Genomic DNA, 19,656 nt, shown 5'->3' on the forward strand with positions numbered 1-19,656 from the left:
CATTTATATATCTTTCTGCAGAAATGTCTATTCAAATCCTTTGGCCAATTTTTCAATAGGCTGTCTTTATTATTGACTCACAGTTGTCTTTTCACTTAATGAAAAGTGAAAAGTATTTTTGTACTACAAAAAATAGTAACTCTGATGTCATCCAATTTGTCTAATTTTTTTTCTTTTGTCATTTGTGTTTTAGTGTCATATCTAGGAAACCATGGCTAAGTCAAAGATCATTGAACATTTATATTTTCTTCTAAGAATTTTATATTCTTAGCTCTTAAACTTATGGCTTTGATCCGTTTTGGGCTAACTTTTGTGCATGGTGTGAAGTAGAGGTCTTACTTGATTATTTTACATATGCATATCCAGTTGTCCCAGCACTATTTGTTGAAAAGAACATGATTTTTGAGAAAAGATAGCTATGATTATTGTTGTTCCCCCCCCCCCACCATTTCCACGTAAGCTGTGGGAGCTTAGACAAACTGCTCAACCTGGTTGGTTCTTCATCTGTGAAGCTAATAAGAAACCTACATCACAATGTTGATGTGAAGAAGAGAGCAGAATGTGAATCTCCATTTGGGTCCTTTGAACCATCTCCAACACATAGTCATCACTAAACAAATATTCAGCATCTCATATCTCTAGGATATCTTACTGAAATCAAAACCTCTAACATACTAGAACACTATGTATAAACAGACTGAGTTCATGAGTTTGATATTACCCCTCCCCCACATCTCACCTTACCCTCCCAAGCCCCCCCCACCGACAGTGCCCCCAAGAGCCCTCTAGCCATTGTACATTGTTCAACAGTTACTCAGATGGCATACATATGGAGAAGTTACTGGATGTCAGATATTTGAGAAGGAAGGCATTTTCAGGAAATAGATTCCCATGTGATAGTATTCTTATCCCCTTTTGCAGACAAAACATTCCAACTCTCTGTCCTATATATGAACCCACCATACTCTATTGACTCCACTTTTTTTTTTTAAGATTTTATTTATTCATTTGACAGACAGAGATCACAAGTAGGCAGAGGCAGGCGGGGGTGGGGGGGAGCAGGCTCCCCACTGAGCAGAGAGCCCGATGCAGGGCTGGATTCCAGGACCCTGAGATCATGACCTGAGATGAAGGCAGAGGCTTAACCCACTGAGCCACCCAGGTGCCCCTTGACTCCACTTTTGAGGGAGATGCTGGAGAAAATTCAATGACTTGAGCAGCATTTAGATTTTGACTTCTATACAGTATCTTGTCTTCAGGATCCAATTTATTGACTCTGAGTATATATTTTTGTGTTGTGTTCCTTTTTTCTTTTTCTTTTTTTTTTAAAGATTTTATTTATTCATTTGACAGACAGAGATCACAAGTATGCAGAGAGGCAGGCAGAGAGAGAGGAGGAAGCAGGCTCCCTGCTGAGCAGGGAGCCCGATGCGGGGCTCGATCCCAGGACCCTGCGATCATGACCTGAGCCGAAAGCAGAGGCTTTAACCCACTGAGCCACCCAGGTGCCCCCTTTTTTCTTTTTCTGAGAGATTGATTTTGCTTTCCAAAAAATAAGGTGTATATTTTTTACTTTACTTCCAAAATGGCTAATTCTCCTGGCTATCAAAATGAATAGACCCACACCATTCTTAGACAAGATTCCCGAGTCAGGAATATTTGTCACCAAGAATGGAGAATCGTATGCACATTAATGCTTCAAGACCTTGAGATGGAATGTTGGATCTAGCCTCATGTACTCTGCTGGGGACAGGGGACTTCTTCCAACTAAAAGAGGCATGCTTTGGCTTGATTTACATGTGAAAAAAAAATATATGGTAACTCTTCAGTCACAAACCCTGGGCCTTTTCTCAAACTCAAACAGGTGTTTCACACACTCTACCCATTTTCTCCCCTTCATGAGGTTTTGCCATGATAGCCTGCCTAAATACTGTTTTTTTTTGGTTTTTTTTTTTTTTTTTTTTTTTTTTTTGTTGTTGTTGTTGTTTTTGCAGCTGCCTTGACCCATTCTCCCCCAGGGAAGTCTATACCTCAACCTGTAGCATCTCCCCTATTTCTTTATTTTTTCTTTCTCCTGATGAAAAAAGCTTGAAGACCTATTTTTTTTTTTTTTTAACATTTCACTGATGACTGACTGTTTTAGGGAAACACGTAGGGATTAACATAGAAGGGAAAGTAACAGAAGTTCTGGCATTTGACAACTTCTTTACCCATCTTGGATCTTGGCCTTTGATAATCTCAGAAATGTAACTCAAGCTGCCCCGTGCTTCTGTCCTCCCTTTTAGCTGAGGATGGAGTTCACCAAAAACCACTGTTTCTTCCCTCCTTGGAGAAGAACCTGCTGGCTGCCGGCTTTCTCAAGAGCTGCACTTCATTACTTGCTTAGACACCACTTTATGCTCTATCGATACCAAACTACTTAGATTTTTATAACACCCAACATTCCCATGACCATGCCTTGCAAATGTGCTTGTCGCTTCCTGGAATGCCACACCGTTCTCCTTGTTCAAGCTGTAAACTCATTTTATTAGCTTCTTCAAAAAATGAGCTCAAAGTGTAAGCACTTAAAAAAAACCTTTCCTGAGTAATCTCATCACGATATAGAGCTAATTTTTCTCTATTCTGTGCTTATCCATCCTTCTAGGACTAAACTTATCACTTAGCCTGGCAATGTCTTTGTTTGGGTGTCTGTCTTCTATTGTAGACTGTATTTCTTGAGAGCACACTCTATTTTATTTGTTTATAGAAAAAATAAATCTGCCGCCAAAATGAATGACATCTCTGAAACATTCCCATAGATGAAGCTCACCAGGCTCTAGAAAGTTACTTGTACTATGCACACCCATTCAGTTCCCTAACACACCCAGAACCTACAGACACTGTGCCCCGGGATGGCCTTTCATAAATGAACATTCCCATCTCTACTCATTCCTTTAGCAGAAACAAGCTCACAAGTTAATTGGAATAAAGCATAGGGAAAGAGAGTATGAGGAGAGGTGGGCAGAGGGAGGCATTTCATAATTTAGTAAGATGTGAGCTCTGGCACCTCATTTATTTTACAAAAAGAACTGATGTTCACATTTTTATGGGCTGGGACTTAAAACAGGATTCCTACTTCCCCTCCACCCATCACCATCTTTGCAGCCTGTGGGCATGTTGCTGATTCACCAGAGGGTTTCCTGGAATCGCCCTTTGCTCTCTTACCTGGGCCCTCTTCATTCCCAAAGGCTGCTACAAAAATCCTGAATCTATCTTGACTCAAGGGCACTGAGTTCCATGCTCCTTAATCAATACCAAGCACAAAACCAAGGAAATGGCGCCATGCATCTGCAAACCTCCTTTGAAGCAGATCGCCCCATTTAGAATGAATCAACATCTAATCGGCAAGCAATCACACCTAATAATTTTTAGATTTGTTTATTCTTTGAAGTCACATCTTTCAAAATACTGTCAATAGAACAATTATATGGGCTCTTCTCACTAGAAGTCACCTAAAAGAGTGTCTTGTTATATGCCTATAACTATTACTCAAGACAAGTCCATCCAGCTCAGTTCTCTGCAATAATCATAATCATAATAAACACAATAAAACAAAATTGGAGACCTGAATGAAACTGGAGAAACAGTACTTTTTAGGCAAGTCTACATAAATATAATGTATCTGACTATCTGCCAGAATTTTTTTTTTCCTCCTGCCAAATTCTAATCAGTTTATATCACCTCTCCCCCTCCCAATTTGTGTCCTGAAGGGCCAAAGCAACAGAGCTTACAAAACAATCCTTGGGCCTCTATCATCCTTTGCAAGAAATACCCTGGAGTCTTTCCTTTAGATGTCAGCCATCCATTTCATTTTTTAAAACAACATTTTTTTTTTTTTATTGAGTCTGGAGACAAAAAAGACAGAACAAAGGAAAATGTCAGATGCAGAAAGATTAGACCAGATCAGCCTAGGCTTGGAAAGCACCAGAGGTTGCAAGGGTTTTTCTGAAATGCTGCTCTTACACAAAATACTTCTACATCCCGTAAGGCAGGCTGTTTGAGTTACTCGTTGCAAGGAGCAATGACACAGATATGATCTTTCCTTTCCTAGACCAGAGCACCATCAAGGATAGGTCTATGATTTATAACAGGGCTACAAATGGTAGTCTGTACCATCCCTGGTCCAAGTCAAATCTCAGGGGTCTCAAGGATTCCAAGCCCCACCTGTTGTCCTGGAAGAACACTGAGAATCTTGGAGCATTGTGAGGCTGAATTCAAAGATGTGCTCTAGCTACCGTCGGTTCTACTTTTGCTCTCCCTGCTCAGAGTGGTGTTGGCATGTGACAACTCGGGTAGAAGAGAGCACTCTGATGGCTGCTGATGCCAACCTTTTTGAACCCATGCTTGTTGATGTTGATCTGGCTGTGTTTGTTCCTCACTACCACTAGAGGTTACTAGGTTACTCTCACCAACAAGCACCAGTACTCTTTGATACTTCTTAGAAATTACAGAAATGACTCTCGGTCTTAATTGGAAGTCAACTGAGTCTCTATATCATGACACACAACCAGAGACTTTGACAAGATTTCAACCCTCCATGTGTTAGAGTGAATCTCAGGGTCTCGGAATACTCTTTCCAAACAGAATTTCTCCTCTCTCTTTGTTTCATTATCTTAAGCCCTGATGATTTAGGTCCTAAACAGTAGTTTTAAGGGATTCGTCAGCACATCTTCAAGAAGACTCAGTAGGTAGGAATGCAGACTGGCACAGTTACACTTGACAGCAATATGAAGGAACCTCAAAAAGTGAAAAATAGAACTACCCTATGACCCAGAAATTTCACTACTAAGTATTTACCCAAAGGAGACAAAAATACAGATTTGAAGGGCCACGTTTATAACAGCCTTATCAACAATAGCCAAACTATGAAGAGAGCCCAAATGTCCAACGACTGATGAATGGGTAAAGAAGATGGTGTGTGTGTGTGTGTGTCTGTGTGTGTAATGGAATATTACTCAGCCGTCAAAAAGAATGAAATCTTGCCATTTGCAACAACATGGACAGGGCTGGTGTTATGCTAACTGAATAAGTCAGTCAGAGAAAGACAAATATTACATGATTTCACTCATATGTGGAATTTAAGAAACAAAACAGATGAACATAGGAGAAGGAAAACAAAAAGAGAGAGAGAGAGAGAGAAACAAACCATAAGGGACACTTAACTATACAGAACAAACTGAGGGGATGGACTAAGTGAGTGATGGGCATTAAGGGGGGCACTTGTTGTGATGAGCAGCGGGTATTATATCTAAGTGACAAATCACTAAATTCTATATCTGAAACCAATTGTACCATACATATTAACTGAAATTTAAATAAAAAGTTGATTTTTAAGAATAATTTAAAAAATAAATTTAAATTTAGAAAAATGAGTAGCTGAAAAGAAAAAGAAAAAAAAAAAAAGGAGACTCAATAGCTCCTTATGCAATTTGGATTCCTTTTGGATATCCCTGGCACGTCAGAGTTCCCAAGGTGCAAATAAAGATTAAAGCCCATCCCTTGGATCTTCATTAAGGGGCATGCATGTGTTCAAGAGAGACATAAGAAGGAAGTAGGACAAAGATGAGGAGGAGGAAAAGGAAGAGAAGAAGGAAGAAGTGGAGGAGAAGAAAGAAAAGCCATGTCTGTACTCTGCCAAAGCACTTGTGAGTTTAGCTAGGAATCTATCGTCTCGCTTTTCTTTTTCTGGCTACATAATATCAACAAATACTTCATGATTCTTCTTCTTCTTCTTCTTTTTTTTTTTTTTTTGCATAGAAATGAGTTATCTTTTGTGATTGGATTTTCCAAAGGTTTTGCCCTGTTGAAAAAAAGCACTGCCCCTTCCCCCACTGCCCCTTTAAACATGACTTCAGCAAATATCTTCAAGCAAGCAAAATACCTCCCTGGCTCCTTTCCATACTCAATTTCCAGCATTTGCTGCATACCTATAATCACTATCAGTAGAAACCTGGATGTCCCAAACCCCTGACTGAGATGTTCCAGTGAGCACTGCTTTCTCTTAAAATACTTCATTTTATTAAAAAATCACCATGTTCTTCTTTTCCCCAAGGAAAAACATATGGTAATAACTCAGTGATAAGATTCTTATGAACTCCACCCACTCAGTGCAGATCACTATCTTTCTCCTTTCTCTACTTTCCTCCCTCTCTCCCTCCCCTCCCCCTTTCCTTACTCCTTTCTATCCCTCCTTTCCTCTTTTCTTTTAGTCTTTTGGTCATTTTTTTTTAAGATTTTATTTATTTATTTCACAGACAGAGATCACAAGTAGGCAGAGAGGCAGGCAGAGAGAGAGGAGGAAGCAGGCTCCCTGTGGAGCAGAGAGTCTGATGCAGGGCTCGATCCCAGGACCCTAGGATCATGACCTGAGCCGAAGGCAGCGGCTTAACCCACTGAGCCACCCAGGCGCCCTTTGGTCATTTTTTGAAAACACTCCCCTGAGAGTTCCTTTAGCCGTCATTCGGTCCTCCTGGCCTTCATTTCAGTCAGATAAAAAGAGCACGAGTGAGGAAATCTTCAGAGTGCCACAGTATTTACCATTCCTTCCTCCCTCCCTCCCTCTCGCCCTCTTCCTTCCTTCCTTCCTTAAGATTTTATTTATTTGACAGAGTGAAAAAGAGAATGATAGAGAGAGAGAGAGAGAATACAAGCAGGGAGAGTGACAGGCAGAGGGAGACAGAGAAGCAGGCTCCTGCTGAGCAGAGACCCCAATGGGGGACTCAATCCTAAAACCCTGAGATCATGACTTGAGTAGAAGGCAGATGCTTAACCTACTGAGCCATCCAGGTGCCCCCAGTATTTACTGTTTCTTAAAACCTTAAAAGTTCCATGTTTATTTCAAATTTCTCTCTCTGTAACTGACCTCTTTATCACTTTAATGTAGATTCTCCTGAGGTTTTAATAACTAATTGATACCACAACTTGTTTTTATTTTTGGCTTTCATGAGTTTTAGCCTGATGTGTCTAGGGATAGTTTTATTTGACTTGATCCTTTTAAAGTTTCCTGAGCTCTGAAACTGCAAATTTATATCTTACACCAAATTTGAGAAAGTTTCAGCTCTTATTTCTCCAAGTATTTTTTTCCTGTACCCCGTCTCTTTCTCCTCTCTTCTGGGACACCAATGGCACAAGTATCAGGCCTTTTTCTTTTATCTCATGGTTTCTGCTACTCTGTTTTCCCCCTTCCTAATCTTTTCATCTATGTTCTTCAGTTTGCATAATTTTATTGGTATATCTTTAAGTTCACTGACTTTTCCTCTGTTGTCTCAATTGTGTTACAGAGTCCATCTAGTGAATTTCTAATTTCAGATGTATTTTTTTTTCAGTTTTTAAGATTTCCATTTGGTTTTGTTTTTATAGTTTCTCTCTCTCTCTCTCTCTCTTCTCCTCTCTTTCTCTCTTCAAGAGTACTAATCTTTGCCTTTTTGACCATGGTAATAATATCTGTATTAAATCCTCTGACTGAAAATTCCAACATCTAGGCCATCTCAAAAGTTGTTATTTGTTTCGATTGTGTTTTCCCTTGTAAAAGTCAGCATATATATATATATATATATTTTCTTTTTTTCCTTTTTTGTAATAATAGGATTAGGAATTGTTTCGGCTTTTGTGGCTTAGCCATATGGTTTCTGTTACAATGGATAATTGGACACCAGCATGAAAGCTGCTATAAACAATAGAGAAATTAATGAAAGCAGCTGTATTTCAATAAAACTTTATTGATGGACAGTAAAATTTGAATTACAGAATATGTTCACATTTTTAAATATTCTTCTGATTTTTTTTCCAACTGTTTATAAATGTAAAAATATCTTCTAACCTCATAAGACATACTAAAACTGGTGGTGGGGCAGTACTGGACTGTGGACCATAATGTGTCAATGCCTACCTTGAGAATTCGTCACAATTCTTTGGTTCCTTTTAGATAATTCATTCAAATTGTATCCCAGACTAGTCAAATATGTTGTGAGATTCTGACTACTGTTAAAATCTTCTGGAGAATACTGATGTTATTCTGTTTGTAGCAGAGTTGGTTAGGGTACAAAGGACCTTTCTGTGGGAAGAGGTTCTAATACCAGCACAATTTCCAGTCTGTGCTGTGATCTTTGGATATCCATCGTCTACACACGCACTACTAAGAAGTTAATATGGCCATACACCGTCACCAAATGTGGGTCATAGTTGATATTCTAGTTCAGCTCTCGAAGCTTCTGCTAAGCTTCCTTGGATCTCTTCTGTACATGTGCCTCTCAGGGTGAGCTTGCAACTTCTGAAGCACATATACAGAATTAGGAGATCTCCTTTTCCAGCCGTCTTCTCTCCATGATTCCCCTATACTCTCCAGCTTGCAAGAGCACCTTTTCCCTGTTCCTATTCATCTGACCAGGAAAAAAAAGAAAGTGTTTTTCTCAGAATGTATCTGCTGTTGGCCATTTCCACATACCTGGGGGTAACTTCTGGGCAAAGTAGTGAGAGAAAAATATAGAGAAAAATAATAAAACAATGTGGCTCCCCCAAACACATGTGGCCTTCATAGCTCATGTTATCTGACTGCAGAAATGGGTTTTTCTCTTGGAGTTTAATTGCCCACACCTCCACACTGCTGTTACCACCATGTAGTGACCCAAGTTGGCCTTTGGGCATAGCCAGAAGAGAAAAAAGTAAAAAAAAAAGGGGGGGGGTTAGTTTATAAAATTGAAAGTTTTAAAGAGATTATATATAATTATACTTACATATTATACTTAATATCATTACAATAAAAAATGGTAATTATGTGAGGGAATGGAGGTTTTAACCTTACTGTGGTTCACATACACGTGTATCAAATCATCACATTTTAAACCTTAAACTTCTATGTCAACGGTATCTCAGGGAAACTGAGGAAAAAAGGATGAATAAAAAGTAGGTCTCAAAGTATTGACTTGTTGAATTGCTGTGTTGTACATCTGAATCTAATATAACATTGTAACTGTATTATTACATTGTATACATAACTGTACTTCAATAAAGAAAACAAAAGGTGTCTTTCCAGCTCACAGTGACTGCATACACTCTGGTTGGTTTGCAGTGGCCTTTCTTCTAAATAAAGAGAATTTCCCTCAGCTTTTGCTGTCTCTACCTGCTATGCTGTTCTGTCCTTAGCTCAATGCTGGGAGAGAAAGGAGAGGAAAAAAAAAAATCCCCCATCATACTGCTCATTCTTCAAATTCTCACTTCCTTCCCCAATCAACCTACAAGGTTTGACTTTTCAGAGACTTCAGGTAGTTCCTTTTTGCATTTAGTGTATAGATTGCAGTCATAATCAGTAGGGGAGAGAGTATATAATGAATTGACTCCGTCTTGGCTAAAATTGGATGTCTCTACTTGCTCCTTTTAAAGAATCTGTCCAGTATTAAATGTTCTTACTTAACCACAACAAAACCAGACAGCTTCTGCACAAAGTGCCTCCCACTGGAAAGAAAGGAGTCCTGTCTCTGTCCCTACTTCCCAGCCATATGTTCTCTTTGTAATGTCTGATTATCCCATGCCATCCTTACAGATCCCTGTTTCCAAGGCACATACTTATATTCTGGCATTAAATCTACAAAACACAGCCCACCGCACAGGATTTCTTCTAGGAACTGGGAAATGAGGAGGAAAAGCTGCACTTGACTTTATTTAGATCTCTGGAATCAAATACTTTTATTAGTCCACATATAAACGGCATTGGAAGGCTAGAACTCAGGTAGCATACCCTTGGGTTGCAGATTTTATGAATAAGGCGTTAGTTCAAAATCCACTTTGGGTGTATCCAATCAGCCTGTTTTGCAATGTTCTCTGCTGCAAAGGGACTCTGACTTAGCTAACACCATGTTTGAGAAAGCAAAGACTATTCTAATGACTTTGTTTTAGTAAAATGGCTGTGGCAAAGGAAGCTTTGGCAAGAGCCAGTTGGTATCCCAGCATGGCTAAGACACTGGATAAGCAGGATCTCTTTTGGTATATGCCCAATTCAAGGAACAGGAGTAGATGTTAGTATTATTTCATCCAGGGGATAGATAACTGAAGTTCAGGGAGTTAAAACAATAGACTGAAATTACAAAAACTAGTATTCATGAAACTAGATCTCATCTTATACCACTCACGAAAAATAACTCAAAAAGGATTAACACTTAAACCCTAAGGCCTGAGACTATGAAACTCCTAGAAGAAAACATAGGAATAAAGCTCCTTGGTAATGATATTTTGTATATGAGATATAAAGCACAGCAACAAATTAAAAGAATAGGCGAGACTGTATCAAAATAAAAACTTCTGCAGAGCCAAGGAAACCATCAACAGAGTGAAAAGACAATGTACAGAATGAGGAAAAAATACCTTCAAACCATATATCTGGTAAGGGGTTAATATCCAAAATACATAAAGAATTCATATAACTCGATATTTATAATATTTAAGATCTTAGGTTACCTAAACAATCTAGGTGCCCATTGATGGAGAAAGAAGTTTATATATATATATATATTATATATATATATATATATATATATATATATATGTTATATATATAATTTTATATATAGTTTATATATATGTATATATTATATATATATTTTTTCCACACACACATATGAACATATAGGCAGTGGAATATTACTCAGCAATTAAAAAGAAAGTAAATCCTACCATTCTCAACAACATAGATGGACCTGGAAGATACGCTACGTGAAATCAGTCAGATAAAGAAAGACAAGCACTGTATGATCTCACTTATATGTGGAGTCAAAACAAAACAAAACAACAAAAACAAACATCAAAAAAACCAAACTCTGTTAGCAGAAGCAGTAGGTAGGGGAGGAAGAATTGCATATAGGTGGTCAAAAGGTACAAACTTCCACTTATAAGATAAATAGGTAGGAGGAATGGAACGCACAATATGATGACAATACCTAACACTGATGTATGATATAAGCAAAGTTGTCCCAAGAGTAACCCTAAAATGTTAAAATGTCTCAACATAAGGAAAAATTTTTTCTTTTTTCTTTTTTATTGTATTTACATGAAATGATGTTGTTAGCTGAGCGTAGTATGGCAATCATGTCATAATACATGTAAATCAAACCATTATGCTACACACCTTGGATTTATACAGTGACATATGTCAATTATTTCTCAATAAAAGTAGGAAAAAAAACCCTAATATTCACTATCCACATGAGTTTGAAGCCCACTTCTGGTATAGATCTTGTGTTTGTTACTTTCAACAGAACAAACTACCCCAAATAGGTTAGATTATAACTGCAGATTTTTTGCTCATGATTTTGCATTTTGGGATGAGCTTAGCTGAGCAGTTCTTGGGATACTCTCCCTAGCCTAGGTCATTCATGTGCACTCATCTGGTATGGCCTAAGTGAGACTGATTACTTTTGGTGTAAAAAAATACTATAGCAAACGGACAGAGAAAACAATAGGGCCCTAATACACAGATGGGCAAGAAACACGGATAACATAAACAGTAAAGTTCAACAACAAATAATAATCATCAGTGAACTTTTATTTTAAAAATAAAAACTATTTTAAAAATGATAATATCGTGTGCTTATTAGGAAGTCTTACAAGAGTCACTTACAAAGTTGTAAATCGACTTGCAAGTTAATCTGAAAAACTCCTTCCATAAAAATATGCTCATTCCTTTTTTTTTTTTTTAAGATTTTATTTATTTATTTGACAGACGGAGATCACAAGTAGGCAGAGAGGCAGGCAGAGAGAGAAAGAAGCATGCTCTCCGTGGAGCAGAGAGCCCCATGCAGAGCTTGATCCCAGGACCCTGGGATCATGACCTGAGCCAAAGGCAGAGGCTTTAACCCACTGAACCACCCAGGTGCCCCCAAAATATGCTCATTCTTTTCTTCATAGTAATTCCATTTCTGTTAACCTTCTCTTGGAAAGTAATATACATGTAACATATTTGCCATAGAAAGATAATCACTATAGAGTTATTTATAAAGATGCAAACTTAAAGACTACTTTAATTCTCAGCAACAGGGGAGTGGTGAAACAGTCCTTAGTTACATATGTCTCGTGAAAAGAGAGGAAGTAATGAAAATGACATTTAAAAAGGTAATGTAGTAAGATGGAATAGTGTCTATGCAAAAAAAAAAAAAAAAAAAAAAAAAAGATGTTAAGAGAAGTGGCCAAATATTAAGGTTACCTACGTGGTGTTTTAATGCCTACATTAAACAATGCATAACCATAGAAGATAAATATATCAATACTTATAATACCTTTATTTGCATTTTTGAGCCCAGTTGCTGCTTTTATTTTTAAACTGTCCTAGGGGTGCCTGAGTGGCTCAGTGGGTTAAAGTCTCTGCCTTCAGCTCAGGTCATGATCCCAGGGTCCTGGGATCTCTGGACAGAGCCCTACATCTGGGCTCCCTGCTCAGCAGGGAGCCTGCTTCCTCCTCTATCTCTCTGCCTGCCTCTGCCTACTTGTGATTTCTGTCAAATAAATAAATAAGATCTTAAATAAATAAATAAACTCTCCTAAATTTTAATGTACAAACAAGTATTTCATTTGAGCAATAACAAAAGTTACAAAGAAAACAAAGAAATGTTTTAAAAAAATAAATAATAAAGACTTAGAAGCAGCCACAGGTCCAAACCTAGTCACCTGCCTCCAGACAGCAAATCAAGACTTAATTGTAGCAATGTGAATTTAACCTGTCAATCTGGCATTTCCCTATCAGCACTAGCGAGATAATCTGCATGATAAACCACTGCCCTTCCCTCAAAGGAAGCTGATCTTGCCTGAAATAATCTTTTCTTTTACTAATAACTTCCTTGCCCCCCCCCCTGTTCTGCCTGTAAAAGTCTTCCATTTTGTAGAGCTCCTTGAGCCCTGCTCCTTCCCACTGGCTAGTTGGAATGCTGCCCAATTCATGAAGCATTAAATAAAGCCAATTAGATCTTTAAATTTACTCAGTTGAATTTTATTTCATTTCTTAAAAGAAGAATTTCCAATTTCCCCTAATAGCAAAATCTTTTTGTATTTGTCACATGGGGCTTTGAGATGTTCCTTTCTGTTTTTCTATAGTTTTGCTATTTTCTTTAGTTGCTAGATACTACACTATAATTGGATATATATAAATATTATCTATAAACGTTAGCACCTGGGGGTGCCTGGGTGGCTAACGCATGATCTCTGGGTCCTTGAGCCCTGAGTCCAGCTCCCTTCTCAGTGGGGAGACTGCTTCTCCTTCTCCCTCTGCTCCTGCTCCCACTCTTGCTCTCTTTCTCTCTCTCATAAATAAATAAAATCTTAAAAAAAAAAAAAGTTAGCACCTGAGGAACTGATATGTTTAATGCATCCACAGAGCCTGATATATACAAAAAAGGGCAAGTTGGTGGAAGTGAAAAGAAATGGCCATCTGTCCGCTTGAAATCCAGCTAGCAGATCTTTAAATCAGCATGAACACGCACAATGAATACATAAAGATCTGTGGGCGCCCCTCCCTCTCCCCAAAAAATTATGTCTTAAAAACTGTCTTTTTGAAAGTTCTTATGTTGCCTTTTCATTCATGGACACAAATTATGGACTGTTTACAGTCCATATTTTTTTCCAATTATTCTAAAATTGAATATAAATTTTTCTTTCTAGTGTTTGGGGCCCTCCAAAGAATGGTTGCTTTGCCACTGAATCAATGCTAGAATATTCTCCAATTGTTTCCTGAACTTAAATGTTACCTCTCAACTACAACCTGAGCATCTTAGCAGAGAACCCATATGTTGATGGATGGATTGATTGATGAGGTTTGCCCCAGTCTGAAGGCAAAGGGCTGGACCAGACACTCGGCGGAGGGCCTTTCGGCTCAAGGGTTGAGATCACATCCCAACCAGTCTTGACGCTGTCAGTGAGAATCACCAACAGACATTATCCCTTTTTAAGACATCAGTTGTCACCAGAGCTAGGTAGCAGCAGACAGAAGCTACTGATAAAGTTTTTTTTTTTTCTTTTTATTCCCCATTCTTTTTTTTTTTTTTTAAGATTTTATTTATTTATTTGACAGAGATCACAAATAGGCAGAGAGAGAGGAGGAAGCAGGCTCCCTGCTGAGCCAAGAGCCCAATGTGAGGCTCAATCCCAGGACCTCCAGATCATGACCTGAGCTGAAGGCAGAGGTTTAACCCACTGAGCCACCCAGGTGCCCCTTTATTCCCCATTCTGATAATGTGTCCTAGACACTCAGAAATGTCTCCTAACACACTGACATACATTTTCTGAATACAAGAGAGATGCTGTCTTTAAATGTCCACAATTTGATCTGTATCCCCAAATCCTTTGGTCCAGATTTAAGACATTTTGGGGAATGGGGGAGACTCTTATAGCCAATAGACCCCTTGCGGCAGGAACCTATGACCAAGTCAGCACCAGTACAGAGTCCAGGTGAAGGGATCTGATTCTGGTTTATTTGGGGATTAAGTGAGTCCCAAATAGGGATAATCACAACATTTCCCGCATATCGTTGCTATAAAAATTTCTCTTTATTTTTTTAATTAAAACATAGTATTTATTTGAGAGAGAGAGAGAGAATGTTTGCGTGTGAGCAGGGTGGAAAAGCAGAGGGAGAGGGAGAGTGAATCCTCAAGCAGACCCCCACTAAGCAAGGAGTCCCACAAGGGCCTCGTTCCCAGGACCCTGAGATCATGACCTAAGCCAAAATCAGGAGTTGGCCACTTGACTGACTGAGCCACCCAGGTGTCCCAAGGACTTTTTTAAATAGTGAAAAGAGATATTGAGGGGCACCTGGGTGGCTCAGTGGGTTAAGCCTCTGCCTTCAGATCAGGTCATGATCTCAGGGTTCTGGGATCGAGCCCCACATCGGGCTCTCTGCTCAGCAGGGAGCCTGCTTCCTCCTCTCTCTCTGCCTGCCTGCCTCTCTGCCTCCTTGTGATCTCTGTCTGTGTCAAATAAATAAATAAAATATTAAAAAAAAAAAGAGAGAGAGAGAGATTGATACTAATTTCTTAATGAAATGCATGACAAATAATAAGTACTCAAAAACCCACAAGCCATTATAAGGCAGAAACACAGCTTTGGCCTACGAATGGATCTAGCTTATCAGAACTTCAGGAACATTTCCATGGAGTACAGACTACTGTGACCTCCGAGAGACAACATTCATATTCTCAGCTTTTTTTTTTTTTTTTAAGGGTGTTTATTTTCTTATCTTGCTTACAGAACGGCAATAAAGAAAACAAGTTTCAAAATATATTGAACAACATTTGCCACAGAATAATTTGAAAAATAAATCTGAAAATGTCACTTCTCTGCATAAAATTCTTTGACCATCTAAAAAATCCCTAGCAGATCACAAAGGGCCTTCACCTCTGGCTACCCCTCTAAGGTCTGGAGGAGCTACAGCCACAGTGACGACGAGACTTTCTGATCTTCCGAAGTCCTCTACCCTTTCTGGCCTCCAGGCCTTTGTTCCTGCTGTTCCCCACCCCTGCCCCCCTGGCGAGCCCTTTCCCTGTCCCTTGACGGCCTGATTCCTATTCATTCTTCAGATTTCCTTTAAATATCACAGTGTCAGTGGGTCATCCCTGACCCTGCAGACTAATTTTCATCCTGCTCTGTTATTGTCTCTGTATAGAACACTGTCATTTTTCCTTCTTCACACTTAGCGCTTAGAACAAGATTTAATTATGTAATTATCCCGGTGTTAAAAGTCTGACTCCACCACTGGTTTGTCAACGTCATGGGGGCAAGACCACGTCTGTTGTGCTCACCATCACGAGCCAGCATGCGGGGAAGTGCCTGGTATATGGCCGGCGCTCGATGAACAATGGCAAGAGAATGATTTTATGGAAAGAAGATGGAAGGAAGGAAGGAAGGAAGGAGAAATGAACTCAAACAGGCAATGTCATCACTATACTTTCAGTACTGAGGATGAGGACACACTAGAAGATAGCATTTTTGGCCAAAAGTCTTCTGTTTTCTCTCGTGTTTCTGAGCTCAGGTACTCTCTTCCTGCAATTCCTTCACCTTCCCTGCGCGGCCTCCTGGAGAGTGGGGTCAGGAACTCTCTCCCGGCTCCCCACCTCCCTCCCAGGGGCATACATCCTGCACCAACCCTCCCCAATCCTTTTTCCTCCCTGCCAGGAATCTCTGTTCTGGCAGCCTGCTGGATAGGATCCAATCAGCTTGCTCAGGCCATGATTTCAATTACCGATAGGAGCTTCGCGTCGTGCCTTGTCCTGCGGGTATCTACATGCTAATCCATGCATCGACGGGTAACACGGAGGCTCTCTAATGGAGTTCCTGGCGTCCTAGGAGATTGGGGAGGGATAGTCCAGGGAATGGGGAGGGGGAGTGGGAAGTAAGGCTTTCTTGTCCTCCTCAACTCATCTCTGGAGACTCCAAGAATTTTACCAACAAGGTTAGAGATACGGTTAAGTGGGATGAAAACCACACAAACATAGAAAATAAACCACCAGATAATATAAACAGTGGGATCTTATCATGGTGACATGGAAAACGAATGTATCTATAGTGTCTGAGGGCTCTCTCCCTGGGATTTTAATCAGGCTTGTCTGTTAGGGGCGGAATTAGGGGTTTTACATGTATTATATATTTGTATAATTACATATTTGTATATATCATATTATCAAAAATCCTACTGTGCTTTTGAAAAAGGAAAAGAATAAAAATGTTAAAGGAGCTCAAAAGAATGAAGGAAAATAGGCCAGACAGTCCTATGTTCCCTTCCTCATTAAGAGGTTTGGTTTCTTTCTCCCTGTAAATGCACAAGCAGCTCCATCTTGACCAGAGTCCCAACCTCTATTACTCTGGCTTCTCTCTCTCTCTTTTTCTTTTTTAATAATTCAATCACTTCCCTTTGAGGACCATACTCAAATAGAGACAGTGGGGAGACCGACATGAGAATGGACCAGTGTCCAGGAAACTTGGTTACTGTCCCAGATGTGTTGTAGGTTCACGTTGGGTTGAACTTACTTCGAGTCAACTCCCCCTTCTGGGCCTTCTTCTCTGTAAACTGTCCTGGCTTAGATCTTCTCCCAAAAACCCTTTCAAAGCTCAAAACTTCCATGTCTCTGAGTAATGACTCCTACCTCCTATTGCAACTTTATGGGTCAGCAAACTGTTTATTCCAGAAACTTTTTAAGGCCCTGCTGCACTGCAACGTTTGGCTGCTACCCTGCCCTAGTTTCATCTGGGTGTCCTAAGACAGCTATAAGTCTTAAGAGGAACCCTGGGCATCATTGGTAGAGCAAGCATATAATTTATCATTCAAACTAGTACAATGGACATTAGTAATTATGCTTGAAGATCAGCCATCCACTGGGACTATCCTGGGTGCAGCAGGACACTGGAAAGTGTCCAGATTTCAGTCCAGGGAGCCTGGCTTCCTAGTTTAGATGCTTACATTTCAGCTCAGTCATTGGAGTAGACACTCCATGAAGAAAGGGGAAGGGGTTGTTCTATTTGTAATGGCATCTTCCCTTAGGAAGTGTCACAAAAATATGCCTTAAAACATGATTAACTGGAAAAGCCTTGATTTTGTCAAGTGGAAAATCAGGCTAATGACATGTTCTCTTAAGTTTCACGTGGAGTCTGGCATATGATCGTGCAAGTATCAATTTGGGTTGCGGTTGGTGTTTTTTTTTCCTCAATTGTATAGATGAAAGCTCTAAAGCTTAAAGAATCTAAGCGGCATGTCTAAGCTCCAAGTAGGCTGTGATTTTTGTCTATTTTTCCTTTTCCTTTATTAAAAAATCCACTCAGGGGTGCCTGGATGGCTCAGTCAGTTAGGTGGCTGCTTTCGGCCCAGGTCACGATCACAGAGTCCTGGGATTGAGACCCACATAGGGCTCCCTGCTCGGCGGACAGCCTGCTTCCCTCTCCCTCTGCCTGTCTCTCTGCCTATTTGTGATCTCTATCTCTCTGTCAAATAAATAAATAAAATATTTTTAAAAAATCAACTCAATCTTTAAACTTCATTTTGCTTAATATATATTCTTATTTAATTTATAAGATCATGCTACCTGTTGCTGGTTCGGTTTAGACGAGAATCCATGCGGCTATTGATGTCTACACCAGGGTTTTTACAGTTATCCCTCAAACCATGCTTCTTTTCTGTTCCAAAGACATCCTTCTCTCAACTGTTTTTGAACATTTATTTATTTATTTGAGAGTGAGAGAGAGAGAGAGACCACAAGCCGGAGAGGCAGAGGAAGAGAGAGAGAATATCAAGCAGACTTCACACTGAGCATGAAACCCAACACGGGACTGGATCCCAGGACCCTGAGATCCTGGACCTCAGGACCTGAGCCAAAATCAAGAGCCAGATGCTTAACTGACCACACCACCCAGACGCCCCTGCCGCTCCCTCAATTTTAAGCTCCATGAGAGACAGAGAACCTGACATTTCCCTAGAAAACATGGCTCCAGTAACAGCTTTCTCCCTTTTACTACACACACACACACACACACACACACACACACACACTCCTTCAATATGTAGTAGAGAACTGTCTCTAGCAAATATTATTTTGGCCTCTAAAATAAGGCCCCTCCCTTCCCTGTGAAAAGGAAAAACTGAATAATGTTTCCTGAAAAATAAATGCAAATGTTTCCCTGAATGACATTTCTATTGTCTGAGACTTATGTGGCTTTAATGAAAGTATTTATATCAGAAAAATGAGAGAGGAAAGCATAAGGTAACCCAAATCTCTTTCTGGCTGAAAAAGCTCTCAAGTCACTGAAGATGGTTATGCCAAAAAGGCTTGGCAAGAAACAGTGATATTTGCAAATTGTTCAGTGAAACTGCTTTTATTTAGTCAATTTCATTCTGGTGTCCAATGGGTTCTCTGCACAGGGATATGTTTCTTAGACAATGACAAGCTTTACACCAAATTATGAGCAATAGCTGAAAATACAGTAACAGAATGTCACTCCTGATTTGTTTTCTGAGCTGGAGCTACGTGGTTAGAAATATCAAAGGGGTGAACCATGGGAGAGTAAATGTTCATTTTGGGGAGAGGAAAAACTTGAAATGGCTGTGGAATTGGGCACCAAAGCAGACAAGCATGGCCAGACGTAACGCTGCTTGCTCCAAGAAAGGGAAGAGAGACGGTCTCCTGAGCCAGCTGGCGTCTGACCAGTGAGCTCCCCACCATTCCCCAGCAGTGATATTGCCTTCGTCACACATGGGTCCAGCTTTGCAACCAAACTCAGCACTGGAGATCTGAGGCAGGACTTCTCCCAGAGGGCAAAAATGAGCTCTTCAGAGTTTATAGTCAGTTGGCCAGAGGAGAGCCACTCTGTACTGGCTTGAGACACCAGAAAGATCATAAATGCCTAGAGGAAATAGTGGGGAACAGTGCTGAGAGAAGAAGACTGGCTTTCTGGTCAAGCAAGGTGAATGCACAATCTCAGATGTAGCCTGGAACCATGTGGTAGCATTACCACCTCTAAAATCCTCACTTTGCTCATCTGTAAAATGGGGAGATTATTTGTCTCATGAAGTTGCTCTGATATGTGCTTAATGTATGTAAAGAGCCAACATGTGCCAGCATGCCCCTTTCTGTGGTTGGCAAGTAGGAGGATTTCCTTAAT

The sequence above is a fragment of the Mustela nivalis genome (genome assembly GCF_964662115.1).
Source record: "Mustela nivalis genome assembly, chromosome: 18".
Taxonomy (NCBI): Eukaryota; Metazoa; Chordata; class Mammalia; order Carnivora; family Mustelidae; genus Mustela; species Mustela nivalis.